The sequence below is a fragment of the Sus scrofa genome, chromosome 13, assembly GCF_054392235.1.
Source record: "Sus scrofa isolate SSC_HxYL_T2T_F1_AM1 chromosome 13, Sscrofa_HxYL_maternal_Yorkshire_Landrace_v2.0, whole genome shotgun sequence".
Classification (NCBI taxonomy): domain Eukaryota; kingdom Metazoa; phylum Chordata; class Mammalia; order Artiodactyla; family Suidae; genus Sus; species Sus scrofa.
In genome coordinates, this window is record NC_139395.1 from 29,142,680 (window position 1) to 29,166,839 (window position 24,160).

At 36.4% G+C, this 24,160-nt stretch overlaps 2 long non-coding RNA genes across 3 annotated transcripts in view; one reads left to right on the forward strand and one right to left on the reverse strand.

The window, feature by feature from the left end:
- Nucleotides 1-24,160, reverse strand: part of LOC146397227 (uncharacterized) — a 317,714-nt gene that overhangs the window by 150,767 nt on the left and 142,787 nt on the right. The window lies entirely within an intron of this gene.
- On the forward strand, nt 3,837-22,975 carry LOC110256546 (uncharacterized). 2 transcript variants are annotated; one of them, XR_014822633.1, is made up of 4 exons: nt 3,984-4,210; nt 13,915-13,981; nt 18,928-19,014; nt 20,663-22,975. It is a non-coding gene; the product is annotated as an uncharacterized LOC110256546 (long non-coding RNA). The 2 variants fall into 2 exon arrangements; XR_002338175.2 differs by lacking the exon at nt 13,915-13,981 and having other exon boundaries at nt 3,837-4,210.

Here is a 24,160-nt window from a genome sequence, read left to right on the forward strand (position 1 = left end):
ATATTATTGCAACATACAAGAGTTTTAGTTGCTCTGCCTGCACGTCAGCACTTTGTATTGCAGATTTAAAACTTTTAGCCATTTTAATAGATGTGCAGTGTGTCTCATTGGGATTTTAATTTGCATTCCTTTTATGACTAATGATGTTGAACATCTTTTCTTATTCCTCTTTTTTTTTTTTTTTTTTTTTTTGCCCAAGCTCATGGCATGTGGAAGTTCCTGGGCTAGGGACTGAACCCATGCCACAGCAGTGACCCAAGCCATTGCAGTGACAATCCTGGATCCTTAACCTGCTGTGTCATAAGTGAACTCCCATCTTTTCTTATTTGTTATTCATATCTCTTTGATAGTTAAGTGTCCATTTAGAGAATTTTCTCACTTTTTAAAACTTGATTTTTCATTTTTTTGTTTTTTGTTGTTCAGTTGGAGAGTTATTTATATATTCTGGGCACAAATGCCTTATTGGGTATGTGCATTGCAAATTTTCTTCTTTTCATTTCATTACAGTGACTTTCATAAAGCAAAATCTTTTAATTTTGATAAATTCTCACTTATCAATTTTTTCTTTTATGTATTATGTTTTTTTATTTCACATTCAAAAACTCTTTAATTCACATTCAAAACCATGCAGATTTTATCCTGCAGTTTTTTTTCCCCAAGAACATTTATAGCTTTATATTTCACAGTCTATTATCAATTTTTAATTTCTTATAAGATCTTAAATTTTTCAATTTAGCAACTGAAAAATGAAAATTTTCATTTATGAAGATGGGAGATTATGTAAGAGGTGAGCAATTTTAGGCACTTAATTTTTATTTTATTATTTTTTATATAAGTATAGTTGATTTACAATGTTGTGTAATTTCTGCTGTATGGCAAAGTGATTCAGTTGTACACATATATACACTAGGCATTTAATTTTGGATGTTCTTTTGACATCCAACTAGACATATTGAGTAGGCAACTGAGTTGGGCATTCAAATCTGAAGTTCAAGTGGGAGAAATAGACTGGAGACACAGGTTTGAGAACACTTGGTACTATTTCTTGGATGGTATTTTTCCAATTTTTTCTGCTATCGCTGAAATTTTATTAATAAATTTTTAGCCTTTGAGACTTGAGCTTCTTAATCTCTATCTTTGCCTTCATATGTTCAATTTCTTATATTTTAGAGAGTTCGATTTTCTGAGAGATTTCCTTGACTGTCTCTTCTCTGCATTATTTGTTTACTTACATTTTGTTATTATAGTTTACTTTTTCAAGTTCTTTGCTTTTTTCTTTTTTTCCTTTTTTTTTTTTTTTTTGCCACACCCACAGCATGCAGAAGTTCCCAGGTTCAAGTTCTTTGCTTTTGTTTGCTTCTCTTTTATATTGGTTAGCTCTGGTTTTTCCAATTCAAGATTTTCTAATATTTCTCTGAAGTTTTTAATTGGTATTTTTGACATTTTCCCTTATTACCCAAGTTGTTTTTCTTTGGGATTTCTGTTTTGTAAGTGAGTGAGTCTGTTTAGAGAGCTTTCTTTATATGTCTAGTGAGCTTTCATTATCTTGAGTGTAGGTAAAAATACTTTTTTATTTTTTTATTTCAATGATTTTTATTTTTTTCCGTGATAGCTGGGTTTTTTGTTTGTTTTTAGTCTTTTTAGGGACATACCCACAGCATGTGGAAGTTCCCAGGCCAGGGGTCTAATCAGAGCTGTAGCTGCTGGCCTATGCAACTGAGTGAGGCCAGGGATTGAACCCACAACCTCGTGGTTCCTAAACAGATTAATTTCCACTGCGCCATGACAGAAACACTCTAAGTAAAATATTAATCTTTTAGAAGCTCTTATAGACTTAATTGTGTTCCCATTAAATCTGTATGCAGAAGTCCTGATTCGCAGTATCTCGGAATGTAACAACATTTGGAGGTAGAGTCTTCAAAGAGGTAATAAGGTAAAATGAGGTCATAGGGGTAGGCCTCAATCCTATATGGCTGGTATCTCTAAGAGGAGATTAGGACACCCAGACAGAGGGAAGACAGTGTGAACACAGAAGACAATGATCTAGAAGGCAAGGAGAGATCTCAGAAGCCAAGCTGCTGACACCTTGATCTCAGACATCTAGAATTGTAGAAAAATAAATATCTGTTGTTTAAGCTACTTGTTCTGTGGTACATGGTTATGGCAGCTCCAGAAAACTGACACAGAACCCCTCATACATAAGGTTGTCTTCACTTTGGGGTGATTAGCTAGAGAACTGGCTGTTTCATTGATGTATCTCTCTCCCCCCCCCCCCTCACACACACACACACACACACACACACACAGTTTCAGTGTGTAGTGGTCATTCAGTATTTCTAGACATGAATCCTCCAGCTTGATGTTCCCCACTATTCAGAATGTAAAGTTTTTGATTAGCTCTTCCCCCACCCCCTTTGCAATCTTGTATCTCAGTGTCACCTTCAGCTGTGTTTAGTGCTTCTTGAACACAAGACTTGCCCTTTCACTTTCATTGGAGAATAAAATTCTGGCTGCCTGAATCTCTGCAAGGGACTAGGGTAAGGCGGTACATGAATGTTATCTAAAATCTCAAGTCTCTCTCGTGCTGTTTTCCTTTAAGCCTCATCCTTTGCCATGTTTCAGAGCTGCTCTGAGTTCTCTAGGACAAACTTCTTAATTTGTACCCTCTTGGGCATATATTTTAGGTTTAAACTCTTCCTTAAATCACAGTTGTCACCACTCCCCTATCTGCTTTACATTTTCCTAAAATGTGAACAAGCCTCTCCATTTCCTTGCTAGATCATACCTTTTCTATGCCTTTCCCTATTCTTTTATCGAAGGAGATGAGAGAATATATTCAATCCATCATTTTAGCTGCTAGGCAACTTTTGGAAAAGAAGAAAGATAAGGAGATTGTAAAAATACTTTTTTTTTCTTACCAGATATTGGAGTTGATAATGAAATCAAAATTCTAAAGACTGCTTTTTTTTCTTAAAGTTGCTTTTATAACCAGTAGAAGGTAAAATTAGGTCTGTGAACTGAGTGAGCTGCATGTCATCTCTTTGCATTTCAGTTTCCCCACCCATCAAATAATTGGATAAGACTGAGTAACATGTTCTCCAATCTAAGTGGCTATTAGAATTATCTTGGTTGCTTGTTTATAACCCAGATCCATGGGCCAAAAGGTCAAAGATTTGGATTCCATAGGTCTGATGTAGAAAGTGTGAGGCTAAATAGTTCCTTTGGGCTCCTGACACTTGGATATCTTAGTGAGTCTGTGAATTTCATTTCTATTCTTTGATTTCCTTTTTAACTGGGAACTCTTTTATGAAGGATAAATATGCCAAATATTTCAATAATTGCACCCCATTTAGAGCTTTAAACTGAGCTTCAATATTGCACAAAATAGGTCATAAATTATTAACAAGTGGAAGCATATAGTTGATATAGTATCTGGGAGGAGCAGGGTGGGGTAAGGGAGAGGATGATAAGTAATTTTTAAAAAATACGTATTTTATATGTGAAAAGTAGAATACTTCTTTTCATATAAGAACCTAAAATCAAATGCTACAAATTTTTTCTTATGTTACATGATATTTAGGAAATAGAATTTATTCTCAGAACACAGAAATCTCACTGGTCAGGGCAGGGAACATGGTGTCATGAGATTTTCAGATTTATCCAAAGGGAACATGGGTTTTAAGAGATTGCAAAGCACTGCAGTGGTGAGATGGATCATTTCTGAAGAAAAGTGAGAAAAGAAAACCATTAAGTTCAACTGTCACTCTTCCAACTGAATACTGAAACCACTTGGGAAAAAGTTTTGAGTGAGGTTTACAGTCAGAAGCAATGCTGGTGTTTTTGAGGTTTGCTTGTGAATTGCCATTTAGCTGTACTACAGGCTTCCTAGAGATGTGGTTAATTGCCATAGTTTGAAGCTTTCAAAAGTGTTAATTTGCTGTTACATGGGGCTAACTTATTAAAGGGTTCTGTACATTTGGATTAGTGGATTTATGTGTTGCATTATGGCTTGGTGAACAGAGAACTCAAGAGGCTGGGACTTCCATTCTACTTTCACAATGACGTGGTGCATGAGCTGCAACAGGTCACTGAGTATTTTAACTTTAAGTCTTTGTATATCCTATAGTGCATGTGAGGGTGATTTGGCTCAATTTTGTCACCCCTGGACCACCAAAGTTCGTTTGGCCGATTGACTTACTTGGCTGATAAGGTAAGTGTCTTCCTTCCTTCTTGATTTAGAAGATAAACAGAGGCATGTAATCCATGACTTATTTATTACAGTGATAGAGGTATGGTAATGATGGTGGTAGTAGTCTTACATTAAGTCACTCCTTCACTCCTTATTGTAAGAGGGAGACTATGGAGACCAGAACATAAAGTCTAATATTAGAAGCAGTGGATCTAGAATCAAGAAAGCCCATTTGGGTCCTGGTTCTCCCAGCTCTGTGAACTTGGTCAGGATGGTTTCAGCTTTTCAAGCTGCAGTTTCCTTGTTTGTAAAGTTGAGAACATAATAGCTAGCTGATAGGGTTGCTTTCAAAACTGAAGGAAATAGAATTAATACTAAGATTGTGTCTAACATGTTGTCCTGAAGATGATGGGACCCTTGGCAAATTTTTAAGTCAAAGAATGATGTGATTGGATTTATGTTTTAGTAAATGTGAAGGATGAATAGGAGGTTCATAAAACAAAAAATAAGATCTTTGAAGTAGGAGGAGTTCTCTGATGGCTCAGCAGTTTAAGGATCTGGCATTGTCACTGATGTGGCAAGGGTCAGTCCCTAGCCCAGAAACTTCCACATGCCTTGGGCTCAGCCAAAAAAAAAAAAAAAGAAGCAGGGAGATGGATGAAAAACTTATAATACAGCTGAAAAAATATATGATCTTAAAGCATAAGATGAAATGAAGAGAATGAGACCTTCTTGAGGGATGAGAGAGAAAGTCTCTTGAGAATAAGGACCATGTTTTAATGCATCAATGAGTCTAGCACTAGTACAATATCTGGTGTGTATGGTAGGTGCTGAGAAAATATTTCTAATTCAATCATAGAATTGACTCATTTGATTGAAAGTCATTAAAAAAGGTAATATGGTGAGAATTTTATAATTCTAACTAATATGGTTTTCTCATATTTCCTGTTACTCTTAACTCTCTGCCTCTTCTTGTCTACCTCCAACTTAGGGAGCTAGGCATTTGCCTTCTTTTCTTCAGCAAAGGAGTGCCAGGAAGACAGTAGACTTTATTTTTTATTTATTTTTTGGTCTTTCTGCCTTTTCTGGGGCCGCTCCCATGGCATATGGAGGTTCCCAGGCTAGGGGCCTAATCGGAGCTGTAGCCGCTGGCCTACGTCACAGCCACAGCAACACAGGATCCGAGCCATGTCTGTGTATCTACACCACAGCTCACAGCAACACCGGATCCTTAATCCACTGAGCAAGGCCAGGGATCGAACCGGCAACCTCATGGTTCCTAGTTGGATTCATTAACCACTGAGCCACGACGGGAACTCTGACAGTAGACTTTTAAAATATGGTAATGTCCATGAGTTTTGGTTTCTCAAAAGGGCCTCATCCCATTGGGAAGGATACATGGGGAATCAGAGTAAGCATCTCCTTCACAGAGATGAACAAAGTCTCCTTATCCTGAATGTGGAAGAGATTCCGAGGAGACATGATGAGACCTGGTGGCTTTCTGGGGCCATGGAGGTGGGCCGAGGGTGGAGGAATACATTTGGAGGTAGGAGAGCAGAGAAGATTTCAGTGTCTGTCCCTGGGGGGAGCTTCCTGGGGTGGGGTGGGGGAGAGGCAGCTCTAGTACCTGCCCCCAGCTGACGTATAGGCCTGACGGGTGTTATATGGCATGGCCTCAGGAGTTCACAGCAGATGGGTCTGGAACCTGGAAACACAGCAGAGTTTTCCAAAGATCAGAGCTCTGCTGTCTCATAGAATTTTTCCCACACATAGTTATTATTCAGAGGGACATCAGGGTCTAAAGAGCCCTTAATGATGGGAACGATAGGGTGGGGTGGGAGGATGAAGTGCTGTGTTGCCAAGGACCAAAAACTGAAGTCTAGAGGGAGCCAGGACATCTGAGAGGATGACAGTGTAGACACCCACTCTCCTCATCCATCCTGATACCTCAACACCATGAGTTCTGTGAGTCCACACCCCCCAGAATTCTGATGCCACCCTGGGGGAGGCTGAGGAAGCTGAATTTGAACTAACTCACACTAAGTCTATGCCACCCAGTAACATGGAAACTCACAGTATAAACTGAATTCAGTTCTAGAGAAACAAAGAAAGTTCTCGACCACCTCATTTTGTCAACTGAGATTCAAGCTCCTTACACAAATAATATTTTTGGACATTTTGCTGGAAGTAAAGTAGGCATGAGTTTAAGTTGCTGCATGAATATGTTCTGCGCTGCACAGGCCAAAATACACCCGGGATATTGACTCAATATAGGAACCCAGTTTTCAAAAGTCTTGACAAATGGGAGCCTGCTAAGGATGAAGAGAGAATAATAACCATGCAGTGTGAGAAAGCATCCAATGATCTGGGATCCTTAGCTGAGGTGCCAACAGTTTTCTAGGATTCAAAGAGCAGAATGCAGACCAAGGGTAGAATTTCTGCTAGCCTTGATGTGGCACTTACTATCTTCCAGGCACTGTCCCAAGTGCTTCAGATAGGTTAACTTTTGATTCTTCCAACAAATAAAGCAATAGGTACTATTATTAGTAGCTGCATTTGCCAGGTAAAGAAATGGAGATGTGGAGAGATTACATCTTTTGCCCAAGTTCATAGAACCAAGAGTGGCAGAGCCAGGATTCAAATTCAGGTTTGCACCAGGGTTCATGGCCTCTTTTTGCTTCCTGTCATGTTCTGAATTCATATAGTAAAAACTTTTACAGTTAGAATAGAGCACTGGTCTCAGAAGCAGTGATTTCCCTGGGAGTGGGTTGGGCAGGTGTCATGGGTTTCCTGGAGAGAATCTGAGATTCTGGTGGAGTCGGACATTGGATGGGAAGATGCGGTGGCCCCTGATTCTGAACTCCTAGGATGACATTATGGCCATGCGCATGGGGTGTGGAAGTTCCCTGGCTAGGGACTGAACCCGAGCCACATCAGTGACAATGCTGGATCCTTAACCATTAGGCTACCAGGGAACCCTGTTGGTTAAAATTTTGAAAAGTCTGGCTTGAAATAGGCTTTCTTGGAGTTGCTGCTCTGGCACAGTGGGTTAAGAATCCGACTGCAGCAGCTCTGGTCTCTGTGGAGGCTCAGGTTTTATCCCTGGCCTGGCATGGTGGGTAAAAATGATCTGACATTGCTGCAGCTGGGATGTAGGTTGCAGCTGTGGCTCCAATTCATTCCCTGGTCTGGGAACTTCCATATGCTACCATAAAATAAAAAATTTTAAAAAATTAAAGAAAAAAAGCTTTTTCCCTTGTGGCATGGAAGACTTGCTCAAGAAAAAACTGCAATAAAAATCAAGCTCAGTCATTCAGCACCCATTTTATGTACATAATCATGAGTATCTGAAACATAGCAGACTTTTAAAAGTGAAAATGTTTTATTTATGGAGCTAACTGAGCTCATTGAAGATGACTGGCAAAATTATTTTCAGATCCTTCTATACTTAAAATAATTTCTAGGGGGTGACTCTCTCTCTTGTTTGTTGGTTCTGCTGTCTGAATTTCTGAGGGTTAGTTTCCTGTACATTGTTTGGAATTTTGGCTTGAGAACTCATCTTGGGTGGTCCTCCATCCATCCTCTGCTTCGTCCATCTGTGCTCACTCCTGTGTAACCTGTCTAAGATCATGATGGTGGGTCCACTGATAATGGACTATCTCATTACAGTATTGGCAATGTCACATTCTGTGGTCCATGAAGGTTTATCCCTTAGGAATGCCATCGGTTTACAAGTACTTGTGAAGTTTGCGACATGCATTTAGAAAATGGATGTGTATAATGAACTGAGTCCAGACTTCAACTTGTTATATGCATACACTGACTTTTCCAAGGAGGCGGTCATGTAAAAGTCAAGTGAAAATTGTAAGCTGTTTTAGACTGAATTTTGTCAAAATTTTCTACTTTGGAAAAATGACATTACTGACAGCCTCTCCACTTAGGTTTTTGAGTCACCAATACCTTGGAGCCCTCAGTCTGCTTTTGTAGCTACGGAGAGTGAGAGTGACTGCTACAAAGAGTTGCAAGTATCCAACAACTTCTTTATATCTTTTTTAGTGTGATTGTGACCAAGTACTTACATATTGAAATTATACAATTCTTTCCTTCTAGTGATTCTTTATATTAAAGATAGACATACTAGTTTTTTAAAATCTATGTGTAGGTAGGTTAATTTTTTTTATACATTTCACTTTGGGTAGAACAAAGGGCATTACAAAATATTTATTATAAAATGGAGGGTTGAGGATTTATAGAGACTTCATTTTGCTTTGACTTTCTATAACCTCCAAAACCTCAAAATGAAACCAAGCCAAAACCTCTACATTTTAAAACCAGGGCTTCCTTGAATCTTGACTCAGGTTTACTAAAAGAATATATGACACTTCACAAAAGTTGGTAGGAGGTAAGATTTCCGTGGAGGCCAGTGTGAAACAAATAGCAGGTTTAGGAGAAACCATTATAAAAATAAAATTTTTCTTTCTCAGAATATTTTCAGAAACTTACTATTTATATGACATATTGTAAAGAGCAAGTTAAATAAGCAAAAGTGTTGTGACAAGACCACTGTATCCATTCTACTAGAATATTTATGTATTTTTCCCTTCTCTAATTCTCTTACCTATGTGATCTGGTATCAGAGGACAAATTTAGATTCATGATAGCTGAGGTGAGAAAAAAAGATGACCTTCCTTTTTTATTTTTTATTTTTTTGCCATATGTAAGCGAGTGTCTATTTAATTTAATTTTTAATTGAGGTATAATTGACTTAACATTAGAATTGTATCAGCTGTGCAACATAGTGATTCAGTGATTGATTGCAAAGCGAGCCCAGTTAACATCAGACACCACACATAGTTATAAGTAATTATGTGCAATAGGGAAGTTTAACATCTACTCCCTTAGCAAGTTTCAAACATGACCTTCCTTTTTTAACTCAACATTGCTTTGGGCGTAAGAGGCATCTATTCAGTGGAAGTTCTTTTTGCCTTTTCTGTATTCCCCTCTTTGGAATATCTTTTCTGTCTTTATCTTCACTCTTTCAAGTCCTATGTTCTATATTTGAGAGAATAAATGGACAAAAATATCTTATGAAAAAGGGGAACCAAAGCTTAATGAGCTAAGAGTCATCTTGCCAAATAATAAAATGTATTGTAAACCTATACTGGAGTTCCCGTCGTGGCTCAGTGGTTAACAAATCCGACTAGAAACCATGAGGTTGCAAGTTTGATCCCTGGCCTCACTCAGTGGGTTAGGGATCCAGCGTTGCCATGAGCTGTGGTGGAGATCGCAGACACGGCACGGATCCCACGTTGCTGTGGCTCTGGTGTAGGCCAGTGGCTACAGCTCCGATTCAACCCCTAGCCTGGGAACCTCCATATGCCGTGGGAGCGGCCCTAGAAAAGGCAAAAAGACAAACAAACAAACAAACAAACCTATATTGAGTAAAGTAGCATGTTCATGGTACAAGAATAGGTATAAATAAAAGAGATGTTACAGAAGCAGACTCTAGTTTATGAAAAATTGTTATGATAAAAATTACCTCAGAAATGAGTACAGAGATTGTCAAATAAAGGGTGAGTACACAATAGATAAAGCAATGAGAGAAAATTAGCTTATTGCATGTTATGCATTGAAATAAATTTAACAGAATTTATTTTTTACCTTTATTTTTTATTTTTTTATCATTTATTTATATATATATATTTTCTACTGTACGGCATGGTGACCCAGTTACATATTCATGTGCACATTCTTTTTCTCACATTACGTGTTCCATCATAAATGACTAGACAGAGTTCCCAGTGCTACACAGCAGGATCCCATTGCTCATATATTTCACAGAATTTAAAACTTTTGTTTCAATGCCCGCACCTGCGGCATACGGAAGTTGCTGGGCCAAGGATTGAACCTGCGCCTCCACGGCAACCTGAGCTGCTGCAGTGGGCTTCTTAACTCCCTGTGCCATAGCAGAAATTCCTAAAAGTTTTTAAAATATAAAATAATAGCAGAGTAGTTCCTGTTATGGCTCAGTGGTAAGGAACCCGACTAGGACCCATGAGGATCTGAGTTTAACCCCTGGCCTGGCTCAGTGGGTGGGTGATCCTGTATTGCTGTGAGCTGTGGTGCGGGTCACAGACACATCTCAGATCCCATGTTGCCAGGCTGTGGTGTAGACTGGCAGCTGCAGCTCCTATTTAACCCCTAGCCAGGGAACTTCCATATGCCACAGATGCGGCCATAAAAAAAAATTTTTTTTTAAATTAAAAATAGCAGAAAATATAGATGGTTAGTGCCATGATCTCAGAGAGGGAAATAACTTCATAAGCAAAGCTAGAAAGCAAAATCAGTGAAGGAAATCACAAAGGAATAGGTTGATTGAATTAACGACTTTAAGTTTTGTTTTGATTGATAGTAACAGTAGTGCCACCTTTGCCAGTGCTCACACCATGCGGATGAAAAGGTCTCCCGACCTTCCCAGGAAGGGGCCCCGCTGATGTTCACAGGTGTGCAGGTTGTGTCCTGTACAAGGGTGTGACAACTAAGAGTGCCACTCACATTGTAGACGTCTCTTACTTTGAAATGTTTTAATATTTTTGTTATAATTTTTTTAGGTTTCAAAGATAGACTCTGTGTATATTTATTATGTCAGTTCCCTGACTAATTAACACGTCTTCTTGCAACCATTTGACTTTGACTCATGAAGAAGGCACAAGTTCAACATACCAAAGATTTTGTTGATGTCACAATGAACAATGCTTCCAACACTTGAAGGCACTTTATACTTTCATGTGCATCAGAAAATATCTTAAAATGAAAAAAATTCCCTAGTGGTAAAATTTAGCTAAATTTTGTGTTTCATTTTGCAGTTCACGGTGTTTATTATACTGTGTCTATTTTACCAAAATGATATTGCAGAATTTTCATTTTAAGTCTAATAATACTTTCACTTGACATGAATGACTATATAAGTACATCATACTTATTTACCATTACCACATAATGATCTAATTATATCAGAGCTATTATTTATTGGCTGTTGTTAAAGTTTTGTTATACAACTTTGCTCTTAAAGTTTAGTGGCTCAAATAAATAAATATTACACATTTAGTAATTTAAAAATATTACACATTCTAGGGCAAATGTGTGAAATGATAACATTATTTCTGCTCAGAATTTGAGAGCTAAGAAAATAATAAATCATGATCAGAAAAAACAGAAAATGAGAATCCACTAAAGAATAAAGTGAAAGAAAATTACTTGGGTCATTGAATACTGTAGGGGAAGGAAAGGAAATGATCAGTCTCGGAAGACTCTAGCGCAGACACTGTACAGAGGGGGCAAGTGGTAAATTCACCCTCTATTTTCATGCCAATAAGAATGGGTGAATTCCTTTTAAAAAATGAGGAGTTCCCTTGCGGCAAAGTATTTTAAGGATCTGGTGTGGTCATTGCAGCAGCTTGGGTAGCTGTTGTGGCACAGGTTTGATCCCTGGCCAGAAATTTCCACATGCCATGGATGTGCCCCCCCTACCCCCGGCAAAAAAAAGAGAGAAGGAAAAAAAGTAGATTCTATTAAGTGAAATACACTTTGTGTTGATTCAGCTATACGTCCATATATTTGGATATTAAACAGCAGAACCCTCTTGGTGAAATTATCCATCTCAAAGAAGACAAGTTTATCTTGCAGAAGAAAGCACAGATAAGAGGTTTTTGGAAACTTTTTACGTAAGAATTCTGACAAATAGTGAGAAAAAAAAAATCTAACTACTGTCATTTTTGTTTTTAAAAGCTGAAACCATTCTTTCTTTACAAGAAAAGGATTTTGTAAACTCTCCAAGGATGGAGAAACAAACCTGAGTAAAGGAATTGGGGGCACAGATTGGCAGATTTTTATTGCTCAATTGTTGTAGAACAGGAATAGAGTGAAATGCACCACAAACATTTTATTAAATGTTTAAATTGTAAAACTCTTGGAAAAACACAATTATTGATGGGACAGAAAATAAACTACTTGAAGATGAGACAATGTTAACATGCTATTAGTAACTATATACTATAAATAATTATGTGATTAGCCAAACAACTTCACATCCAGAGAGAAATCTGCAAAACTTAATGCCAATGGGAATTGTCTTCATTTGGTAGAAACCATTTCTGAATTTGACAACATTATGACTTGATACTTATGCATAATCCAAAACATCAACAGTAAATAATAATAATGTACATAGGAATGAAATACAAAACCAAAATTTAAGATTATGAGATGAAATGAATTCATCAAGGTAATGCTAATTGTTATTCAGTTATTTTAGATACAAATAGTGGTGTGCTGATAAACTGACTCTTAAAAAAGAAATAAAAAAGCCCTGATTTGCGGCATTTGACAACTTCAATGGTAACACAGAATGGTAAATTGAACACTCCTAGTAAGGCTTATTTCAAGCCCTCAAAGGCTTAATAACTGGCTCACAAAATTTCTGCATATTTAACAGTAGGTTTCACCACATGCATATACAGCCCAAGATACATAGAAACGATGATAACAGTTCCTAGATCTGTGAATTTCAAAGTGCAAGTTTCATATTTCTACATGTGACTATTCTGGACAATTTTGTCCCATAGGCAATACCAGCTCAAGTATGATAATATACATATATTATATATGACTACTTACAAAGATAAAATCTGAAAATCTAAAATCAGGTGACAGTAAGAGCATGGAGGATCATAGAAAACAGACCAAACTGCAACAAATGATTTTGAAAATGTCAGACTATCCTGTATTCTACTTTCTGTGCATTTTTAAACTGGGAGGAAATGAGACAGCAAAAATCTCTTTAACAACACTGAGCAGCTTTTAATCTTGCACAAACTATTCAACTGTTTTGCAGTCTCGATAAAAGTCGAAGACTATTGAAAACACATTTGCTGAATATAAGTATTTAGCTATCATTGAATCTTTAGAAGACAATGCAGTTGGTAACATCATGTTAGTGAAAACACAAGTAGAGGCAAGGTAAAAACTCTTTTAGAATTTTTCATGGTATTAATAAAGTTATTAATCTAAAAATTATAAATATAAGCCAAAGTATACTTGAAAAAAACCAACATTTATATGTATTTGGTTAGTACCAATTTATCGCATTTTTTAAAATGTGAATGGTATACGCAGAATGATGCAGAAACCTAAAAGACATAATATTCTTGATATTTCAAAGAAAGTAAGAAATTTCTTTAAAAAAGAAATTTTGATTTTTATAAAAAAAATATTATTGTTAAATAGATTGCAACTTGTTGACCTAGATCTGAACCCATCTGTTTTAGACAAAAATTGAAAGTGAAAAGACAAGTTTTGACTGGGAATCATACAATCAAGCCGTTTCTGATCCTAAACTAAAAATTTCCATGTTAAGAATTTTGGTTTCTATATTAGATGCAATGTCATCCTGAAGGAAAGTTTCATGAAGCTACGAGATATACTGTGCCTGTTCTGGTGTTCTAAATAACATGACATTTGAAGAAATATGAAGAATATGAAATACTACAACCACATAAAAACTTACAATTGCCATCTACTGCTGACCATAACAGAGAATGTGAATATTTGAGAATCTAAAGTCTTTACGCTGTTTTCTGAGTTCTAGATGATTTCTTCTGAGATATTGCAATTTCACTATTGACCAGTTTGCTGCAATAATCTTCTGGACATATTTCTAAATACAGGCACCTTGGAGATACGGTACTGCAGGTTCATTTCCAGGCTATGCCACAAAGCTAATATTGCAGTAAAGTAAGTCACACAATTTTTTTGGTTTCCCAGTGCACATTAAAGCTATCTTTACATTATTGGGTGCAATGTATAAAAAAAAAGGTACACACTGTAATTAAAGAATACTTTGCTGCTTAAAAACTGCTAACCATCATCTGAGCCCTCGGTGAGTAATAATCTTTTTGCTGGCAGAGGTTTTGAAATATTGTGAGAATTACCAATACATGACACGGGCACAAGAAGTGAGCAAATACTGTTGGAAAAGTGGTGTCAGTAGACTTGCTATTGAAGAATATAGTTACGAAAAATTAAATGTTCTTAAAACTACTTAAGTTGATCTGCAATATATCAAGAAAATCAGTAAGTCTGAGGTGATTTCTATGAGAAATGACATGCTGGAGCAGCTAAGAGCTGAAATCATCATTAAGATTTTATTCCCATAAAACAACTATTTAAATATATATTGACTGTGCTGCTTGTAATTATTTCGATTAAAAATTTCATTTTCTATTAGTTTATGCTTGGAAAATAATTTTTTTAGTTTATACAGAATATTTTTGTAATTTTGTATGTTGTAGAAATAAAGACTATTCCAATAAAACCTTTTACTTAAAGAATTTTTTTCCTTTTTTTTTGAAAATACAAGGGAACTTCATTTTATTTTTTAATTGAAGTATAGTTGACATGCAGTGTTGTTAGTTTCAGATGTACAACATAGTGTTTCAAATTTTAAATACAATACAAAATGATCATCATGATAAGTCTAGTAACCATCTGCCACCATACGAAATTATTACAGTATTACTAACTATATTCTTTATGCTGTATATTATATCCCATGATTTATTTATTTTATAACTGGAAATCTTAATCCCTTAATCCCTCTCACTTATTTTTCCCAATCCCCATCCCTCTCCCCTCTGGCAACCACCAGTTTGTTCTCTGTATATCTGAGTCTGTTTCTGTTCTGTTTTGTTCTATAGATACCACATAAAAGTGAAAACACATGGTCTTTTCCTGTCTGACTTATTTCCCTAAGCTTGATACCATGTTGTTACAAACACCAAAATTTCATTCTTTTTTATGGTTGAGTATTTAATAATACTACTAAATGATAATACTATTATTATTTATAATGATGGACAATATCACACAATCTTCTTTATTCATTCATCTATCAATGGACACTTTGCTTCCATATCATGACTATTGTAAATAACAGCCCAGTAAACATCAATGTGCATAAATCTTTTTGAAATAATGTTTTTCTTTTCCTTGAATAACCAGATGTGGAATTGCTGGATCATATGGTAACTCTATTTTTAATTTTTTGAGGAACCTCCATGCTGTTTCTACAATGGTTGTACCAATTTACATTCCTAGTACACAAGGGTTTCCTTTTCTCTACATCCTCACAAACACTTATTTTTCCTTTTTTTTTTTTTTTTTAAATGATGGCCCTTCTGACAGGTGTAAGGTGATACTGTGGTTTTGTTTTGTATTTCCTTGATGATGAGTGATGTTGAGATCTTTTCATGTGTTGGCTGGCCATCTGCATAGCTTGTTTGGAAAAATGTATATTCAGATGCTCTGTCTAATTTTTAATTGTTTTTTAAAAGTAACTTGCATGTGTTCTCTATGTATTTTGGATATTAATTGCCTTACAGGACACATCATTTGCAAATATCTCCTCTCATTCAGTAGGTTGCCTTTTTCACTTTATTGATGGTTTTATTCACAGTGCACAAGTTTTTTAGTTTGATGTAGTCTCATTCGCTTATTTTTGCTTTTGTTGCTCTTCCCTGAGGAGACAGATGCAAAAAAAAAATATTATTAAGACCCATGTCAAAAAGTTTACTGCCTACATTTTCTTCCAGGCATTTTATGGCTTCACATCTTATATTTAAGTCTTTAATTCATTTTGCTTTATTTTTTAATATAATGTAAGAAAGTGGTCCAGTTTCATTCTTTGGACTGTAGCTGTCCAGTTTTCCCAGCAGCATTTATTGAAGAGGCTCTTTTCCCTGTTGTATATTCTAAGAGCATTATTTCTAATATGCTCATTGTCTGGGCCAATAGTATTTCTGATTTTGCATATTTATTTCTTTATCTGTGATTATGTATAACTATCTATAAAAAAATCATATAGTAGGAGTTCCCACTGCTGCTTAGCAGTAATGAACCCGATGAGTATCCATGAGGATGCAGGTTCATCCCTGGCCCTGTTCAGTGGGTTAAGGATCCAACATTGCTGTGAGCTGCAGTGCAGGTTGCAGGTGTGGCTGGGATCTGGCATTGCTGTGGCTGTGGTGTAGGCCAGTGGTTGCAGCTCTGATTCAACCCCTAGCCTAAGAATCTCCATATGCTGCAGGTGCGGCCCTAAAAAAAATCATATAATATACATTTTACTGTATTTATTTTATATTATTATTAGTGGTAGTATTTTACTTATTCTCTAAAATGGTTATAAATAATATTTTATTGACAGCACCATGATTTAATATGCCTCACTAAAACATCATGTTAGCTATTTTTGAGTGAGTGTTCAAAGGACAGTTTCTTAAGTTTATTTCAACACCAATTTTTAATGCTATTACAGTTGAAAATTTTTCCTCAGGAAAATTTTCAGTAAAAAACATTATCATTGATCTTAAGGGAAAAAATTAAGTACTAGAGGAACATCGTGTAAATTTTAATAAGTGAGAAAAATTATAGATGTTTGTTTTTACATATTAGATGGTTATGTAGACCATCTTGCCAATTATCGTGACTTCCTGCTACCATTAGTTATTAAGATAAAATGTGCACATGGGGTGTAAGTCTGTATCCATCTGTCAAATAGTCTTCTCATTCATTTTAATTGCTGCGACAAATCTTTTGGTAGATCCAATGAGCTTTGAAGGTAGGTAACAAGAAGTAGAACATTAATTTCTGCTCCTTTCTTGTCGTTCACTTATGTTTGCATTGATAATAGGGTATTCAGTCCATATTTATTTGCAGGAAACGTTCTAGACACTTGTCCATATCTAAGAATAGTTTAAATAAAACTGGGTACTATAATCTATAGATCCATTTTTTAGGCACATGTAAATGGTAACACACTGAAATCCTCTGAAAGGAAGGAGGGTGGAAGGGCAGTAGTACAATCTTCCACATTTCATAATCTCATCTTCTCTCCTATAACTTATATGTGATCCAAGCAAAGGTCCCAGGGCTCATGTCTCTATTAAGTATCAGTAAAGTTTAATTTCTATATTTTCTAGAGAAAAAAATCAATACAAAGAGATATTTCAATGTTTTTTCTTTCTGTTCCCCTAGTGAGCCATATTTACATACCCTTTATGCCAAACTCAGGCAATTGGAAATGAGCTTAAATTAGGAAAGGTGTTAGGATGTTGAGCTGCCAATGATGATGAATGTTCACTGTGATTATGTGTTTTGTGTATTATCACTGAATATGTTACCAAAAAACTCAACAGATTTTTGCTACTTGAAAATTAAAAATTTTAAAATGCTTTTTGCATATAAAAATTTAATGCTATTGGAGAAATTGAAAAAGAGTTTTGCAAAAAATGTGGTAGAAAATGCGTTATACTATTTTCTGTTTTCTTTTTTTAGTGGACCCCCAGCATGTGAAAGTTCCCAGGCCAGGGATCAGAGCAGTAACCAGTGTCACAGCAGTAACTAGTGCCACAGCAGTGACAATACCAGAGTCTTAACCTCTGAGGCATCAGGGGACTCCAACATCCTATTTTCTTAAAATCAATAAATTTAATAGTTAAAGACTTTTTATAAATACATTTTAAAAACTGTCAAATACATTTTAAAAAGTCACAAGGCAGGAACAAATGATTCATAGAACTACAAGTGACTGGGAAACATGAAAAAAACTCTCAAGTAAAAAATGAAATGCAAAATAAAGCATAAATAAGATTATCATCATCCCTCTATCAAACTACCTGTTGCAAATGGTCTCTAAAGATAGCCACCCATAATTCCTCCATGGCTGTACATGCATGTTAATCTCTTATCTAGAGGGGCCATTTATTTCTTCTTCTTTAGAATCAGAGCTGGTCTTGTGACATGATGTGAGAAACAGAATGCAGTAGAAGTGAGGCTATGCATCTAACATGTAAACATCTGCATTGCTGGTGTGCGTGTAAATTGATAAAACTTGACCATATGGTAGTTCCATGTTTAATTTTTTGAGGTACCTCCAAACTGTTTTTTATAGTGGTTGCACCACTTGGCAATCCCACCAACAGTATCTAAGATTTCCAATTTCTCTGCATCTCTGTCAACACCTGTTATTTTCAGTATGTTTAAAAAATAGTAGTCACCCTAACGGGCTCAAGGTGGTATCTCATTGTTATAATCTGCATTTCTCTTACGATTAGTGATGTTGAGCAATTTTTTCCTGTGCTTGTTGACCATTTTATGGCAACTTTGGGAAATGTCTATTTGAGTCCTTCATTCAAAAGAATTGAAAAAAAGGTCTCAATGAGATATTTATACACTCATATTCATTGCAGCATTATTCACAATAGCCAAGAAGCAGAAGCAACCTAAATGTCAGTTGATGGATGAATGGATAAACAAAATGTAGTATATACATAACAATGGGATATTATTCAGATTAAGAAGGAAATCTTTTCACATGCTACAACACGAATGAAACTTTAGGACATTATGTTGTAAAATAGTTATGAAAAGACAAATGCTGTTTGATTTCACTAATATGAGCTATCTAAAATAGTCAGATTCACAGAAAAAGTAGAACAGTGGTTACCAGTAGTTGGAGGGAGAAGGAAATGGAGAGTCATATAATGGATATATTTTCAGTTTTCCAAGATGAGAAAGTTCTGGAAATTTGTTGTACAAAAATATGAATATACTTAATGCCACTGATGTATGCACTTAAAATTTGTTAAGATGGTAAGTTTTTTTTTTTTTTTTTTCTAATGTAGAAATTTCAGGGCCGGGAATTGACCCTGTCCTACAGTATGACAATGCTGGATCCTTAACCCATTGCACCACAAGGGAACTCCAAGATGGTAAGTTTTATGTTATGTATTTTACAGTAATTTTTTTTAAATGATAAAGCTTTCTCAAAAGCAGCTGGACAAAAAAAAAATCAGTAGCACTAAAATAAAATTCATAATCTTAGTCTAGGAAATAATAATATAGGCCGAGATTCATAAGGATGTTCATTACAGTGTTATTTCCAATAGTTAATTAATAATTTATTATTGAAATTTGCAACAACAGAATTAGGGGTTGGTCACATGAATTGTTGATATATCTATATGACATTATTTTGATGAAAGGAAAAAATTTCATAGTAAAATGTTAAGTGACTAAATCATGAATACAAAAATGCTTTACACAGTGTGATCTATTTAAATACATATATACATATATGTATGCATAGCTATTTGTTATATATATGATATAATTATACATGGATATATTCTCATATGTATTATATGTACACATGTGACCAGTTTATTATATAAACTGGACTTGGTAGGTTGCAAATTCAAGTAACTTTATTCTTTCACACGACAGCCATTTTCAAGTAAACTCTAGACACTCACTCTTCCTATTGCCAAGATGAACTTATGGGCAGATCCTTTAGCTTTTCTAGCCATTTGAAGGTATTAAAAAGTCTAGTCTAGATGAACATCAAAGCTTCAGTCTCTTGTTTAATGTTAGCTTCTTTCCTGGCCCAGCTTCAGAATCCTGAAAAGGGAACTGGTTGTTTTGTTTACAATTGTCCCACTTGGTTCTTTCATCTTCCTTTCCACTCACTTGGCTGCCTAGTTACCACCCTGCTGGGTTGACGACGGTAGAGAGGAAAAGAGAGGTCAGAAGAGATCACTGCCATCAGCCCTTTGGATGTGACAGGTGGTTACATGCACTACATGCATATTCTCAATGGATGTGTTGGTTCTCCTGAGAGACCATCTCCCTGCTCCGTATTCCTCTCCTAAAGATGCCTTCCTGCATCATTTCTTATTACTGTCTCAGCCTTTACTGAGTCCATCTCTATTTTAGATATCTTCTTGGATGTGGTCCCTTTTGAGATGATTACAGTCATCATTCTTGTAGTCCAGAAAAACAGAGTAACAGGGATCTCGATCCCAGTGAAGTTTCAAAGTGCAGGCATTTGTTAACTCAGGCTTTTTTGGGGTTCTTTTTGGCTGCCACCGACTGCTTCCTCTGTCCCTCCTCTTTCATTTTGTGAGGAGTGAATCAAATACTACATGTGTGCAAACTCCAGAGGGCCCTGGCCAAGCTATCCAAGTATTTTTCTTGATCCCTTACTTGGATCAAGGGAGGGTGAAGCACACATCCCGTAGGTGTAGGGTGGACAGTGCATCTGCTCTTGATGCTCTCTCGAAGACATAGTTTCCCAATTTCCCAATTTTAGCTTTACTGACATTTGGGGCTGAATGAGTCTTTGTTGTAGGGCTGTCCTTTATCCTGGGGGATGTTGAGCAGTATCTCCCAGGCCTCCACTCTCTAGATGCTAGTAGCACCACCCTCTGTTGTGGTAACCAGTGTGGTCTCCAGCCATTGCCAAATGTCCTTAGGGGATAAAATTGCCCCAACTGAGAGCCACTGATCTTTCTTTCTTCCTACATTTCTTTCTACAAACTTCCCTACTTCCTAATGACTTCTTCACCTTCCCTTTCTTAGGACGAAGATGAGCGGTGAGCTGTGCTGGCAAAAGAAGACCTCAAATGCAAATCCTGCATAGATGTTCTAGGACCCTGCTTTAGGATGTGGGGATACTGGCAGTATGTAAAACCTTGGCCAAGCCTGAGATAGGAAGAGTCCTACTTAACACCTTGCTGTTTCACATAAAATTGCAAAAAGACCCCAGTGGTGGATGAGATAAGAAAACACACCAACATATTAATAGAGACTATCTTTTAATACTTCTTTTATTTTTCCCTTTTTGGCCATCCCTTGGCATATGGAGTTCCCAGGCCAGGGATCAGATCTGAGCCACAGTTGTGACCTATGCTGCAGCTATGACCTATGCCACAGCTGCAGCAATGCCAGATCCTTTAACCCTCTGCACTGGGCTGGGGATTAAACCTGTGTCCCAGCGCTCCATAAATACCACCAAACCCACCGTGCCACAGCGGAAACTCTGGGACTATCTTTGAATGATAGAATCATTGGTGATTTTTCTTGCATTACAACTTTAATATTTTATAAAATGGATTCATTCATTCATGTATAAAAATATTTTAAAAAATAAGGCCAAAAGAATCCTACCAATTGTCAAGATCTAACTCAAATGCCATCTCTTTCATGATGCCTTTTCAGATTACCCAGCTAGAAATACTTTTTTTTCTTTCTTCTTTAACAATAATTACAGTTATTATAACATTATTTAATCTTTACAGTCACCCCATTAACTAAGTCTTTTGCTCTTCCTGTTTTACAGATGAGGAAACTAAGCTTAGAAAAGTAAAACGTTGCATAACTCACCTAATACTACAAGCTGGTAAATGACAGAGCTGTCACTCAAACCATCTCTTCAGTTTATTTCTAACCTCCCACTGTGCTGGCCACTGGGCACCTGGAACTTAATCATGTTTTAGGTGAAATTAAACATTAGTAAGACATATTTCCTTCATTTGCATAGTTTTCCCCAACTAAATTATAAACAACTTTTAGAGAATTAGACTATCAAGCTTCCTTTAAATAGCTTTATGAAGGGCCACAAGGTAGGTAGCTTGTTGAAATAGTGCTCAGGTGAAATAAGATGGTAGACACATAAGTTAAATATAAACATTAACTAAATCATAGTTTCTATCATCATAACTACTCAACATTATTTTGTAATGCAATATCATAAATCATTAAGATTATCTGGCATGTAAATGCTGACATGAAGATATATACTTAAATAGATGATCGCCTGCCTAAATTTTAGTGTCATCTGTATTCAAGCAAAAGGAGGGGCAATTAATTTATACTATGAAGAAAGATGTTGTTAGATATACTGAACTGATTTTAAGACAAAATTATCATGTGAATTCAGCCAGTCCATTGCGGCAAACTGTCTTAAATGCACACTCAACAGTAATGACAGAGCCTATGATGGTTGAAAAAAGGAAAAGTAATAGCTAGGGAGGCACAGGCCCTGGCGGTGGGGGGGTGGGGGTGGGGGTGTCCATGCCAGATCCTTAAGTTTGGGGAAACAAGGGCAAGTGAGTCCTCATTTGGTGAAGGAGAAGAGGCTCCCTGGATGTGACCAGGCTTGGTCATAGTGGCTCAACAACTGGCAGAATAGAGTGAAGAGGCTGGAATTTTTCAATCCTATAAGTATGTGGGGCTGGTATAGACAGTAACTGGTATGTATGCCATGGAAAAGTCCTTCGTTTCTATTACTGTGGCCAAAATGGTTATCTCGAGTCTTTTGGAATACCAGTAAGAACAGTCAATGGTAAAACTCAAAGAGGGAGATTTTGCACCAATGATGCTCAAAAATGTCATCCATGGACAAACATCAGTATTAGCTGGGAGCTTACTGGAGATGAAAATTCTTGGTCCCTAACCCAGACCTAATGAGTCAGAATCTATGGAGTTGGGACCCAAGAATTCACATTTTTAACCTGCTCCCTGGGGGATTCTTTGCATGTTAAAATTTGAGAGGCACTTTACAACAACCCCACCACATTCACCACCCTCACAACAGAAGAAGCCTCTTCGAGAATCCATTTAAGATGAAAGTTCCTAACTTTGTGTTGTCCAAGGCAGTGGACACTTGCTATATGTGGCAAGTGAGCACTTGAAATGTGCTTATTTATCCGAATAAAGATGTATTGTAAGCGTAAACCCTGGATTTCAAAGACTGAAATACATACTATGTACTTCATGTATTAAGTACAAAGAAAGAATGAGAAATACATCATTAATAATTTTTATATTGACCAAATATTGAAATGAAATACTTAGATATATTGAATTAAATAAAATGTATTATTAATTTCACCTGTATCTTTTACTCTATTGGGGTTTCTAGGACATTTAAGCTTACAGATGTGGCTTGTATTATATTTCTGTACCCCAACATTGTTCTAACGTATCTCCTTAAAGGATGATTTCTTTCCTAGTCTACATTTTCTAGTTATAAACTACCCAGGGCTCTTTTGAAACAATAACACAAAACAGCAAAAACAGCAATTGTTTCATGTTTAATGTGTGCCAGACCTTGTACTCAGCATCTTGCACAGATTATTTCATTTAATCCATACCATAACTTTATGAAATTATTACCCCCAGTTTAATGAGTAGGAAACAGAAGCTGAGAGAGTTTAAATAACTTGCTCAAGGCTGCCAGGTGATATATGACCAAGCCAGAACTCAGGCTAGATCCATCTGACCCCAAATCACCTACTTTTATAGATTTCCCTGTACTTCCTATTATATAATGTACTGGAAAAAGGGTCATTTATTTTTCAGTGATATCTATGTACATTAAGATGATGAGTATATTAAGTCTAAATCAAGTAGAAGGAAATCATGAGAAAATATAATGACAGAGTCATCTCCATGTGTGATGTGTGAATCCAGAGTTGTTCAAGATTCAGGAAACTGGACATGATCTTCCTCATTTTTGCCTCTGATCAATGGGTGGGCTTTTCAGTCATTCCTAATTAACAACTCATAAACCTGGCCACATGGCTTTAAAAAACCCTCTTAACTTAGTCGGCAGTTTCTAGATCAGAAACAAACCAAGAAAAAGTTGCCACTTCATAACTCCATGAAATCATGCCATGTTATATCCTACCAATTTAAGGCTCTGAACTAGCATGGGTCACAGAGAGGCTATTAAAAGGAGGGTAGATTCTTTCCAACTCTATTCCCCAGAAGATCTGTGAATCTATGATGAAAATGACATTTAAAAAATGGAAAACAGACACAGCATCAGTCTTTGTTTCAATGCCTGGCCGAGGAGCCAGGAAGCTTGCCACCAATATATCACTCATTCTAACTGTTCTGTCAGTGCGTGTTATTGTTCTTACACCACATTGCCAGTGTGAACCTCAAAAACATAGCCTGTTTAGAAAAATCTTCATAGATGAGTAGAGTTTGCTTACTAACATCTGTGAAATGACCTAACACAAAAAATCAGAATATGGAGCTAGGTACTGAAGGGCAGAAAGGAGAAATTGC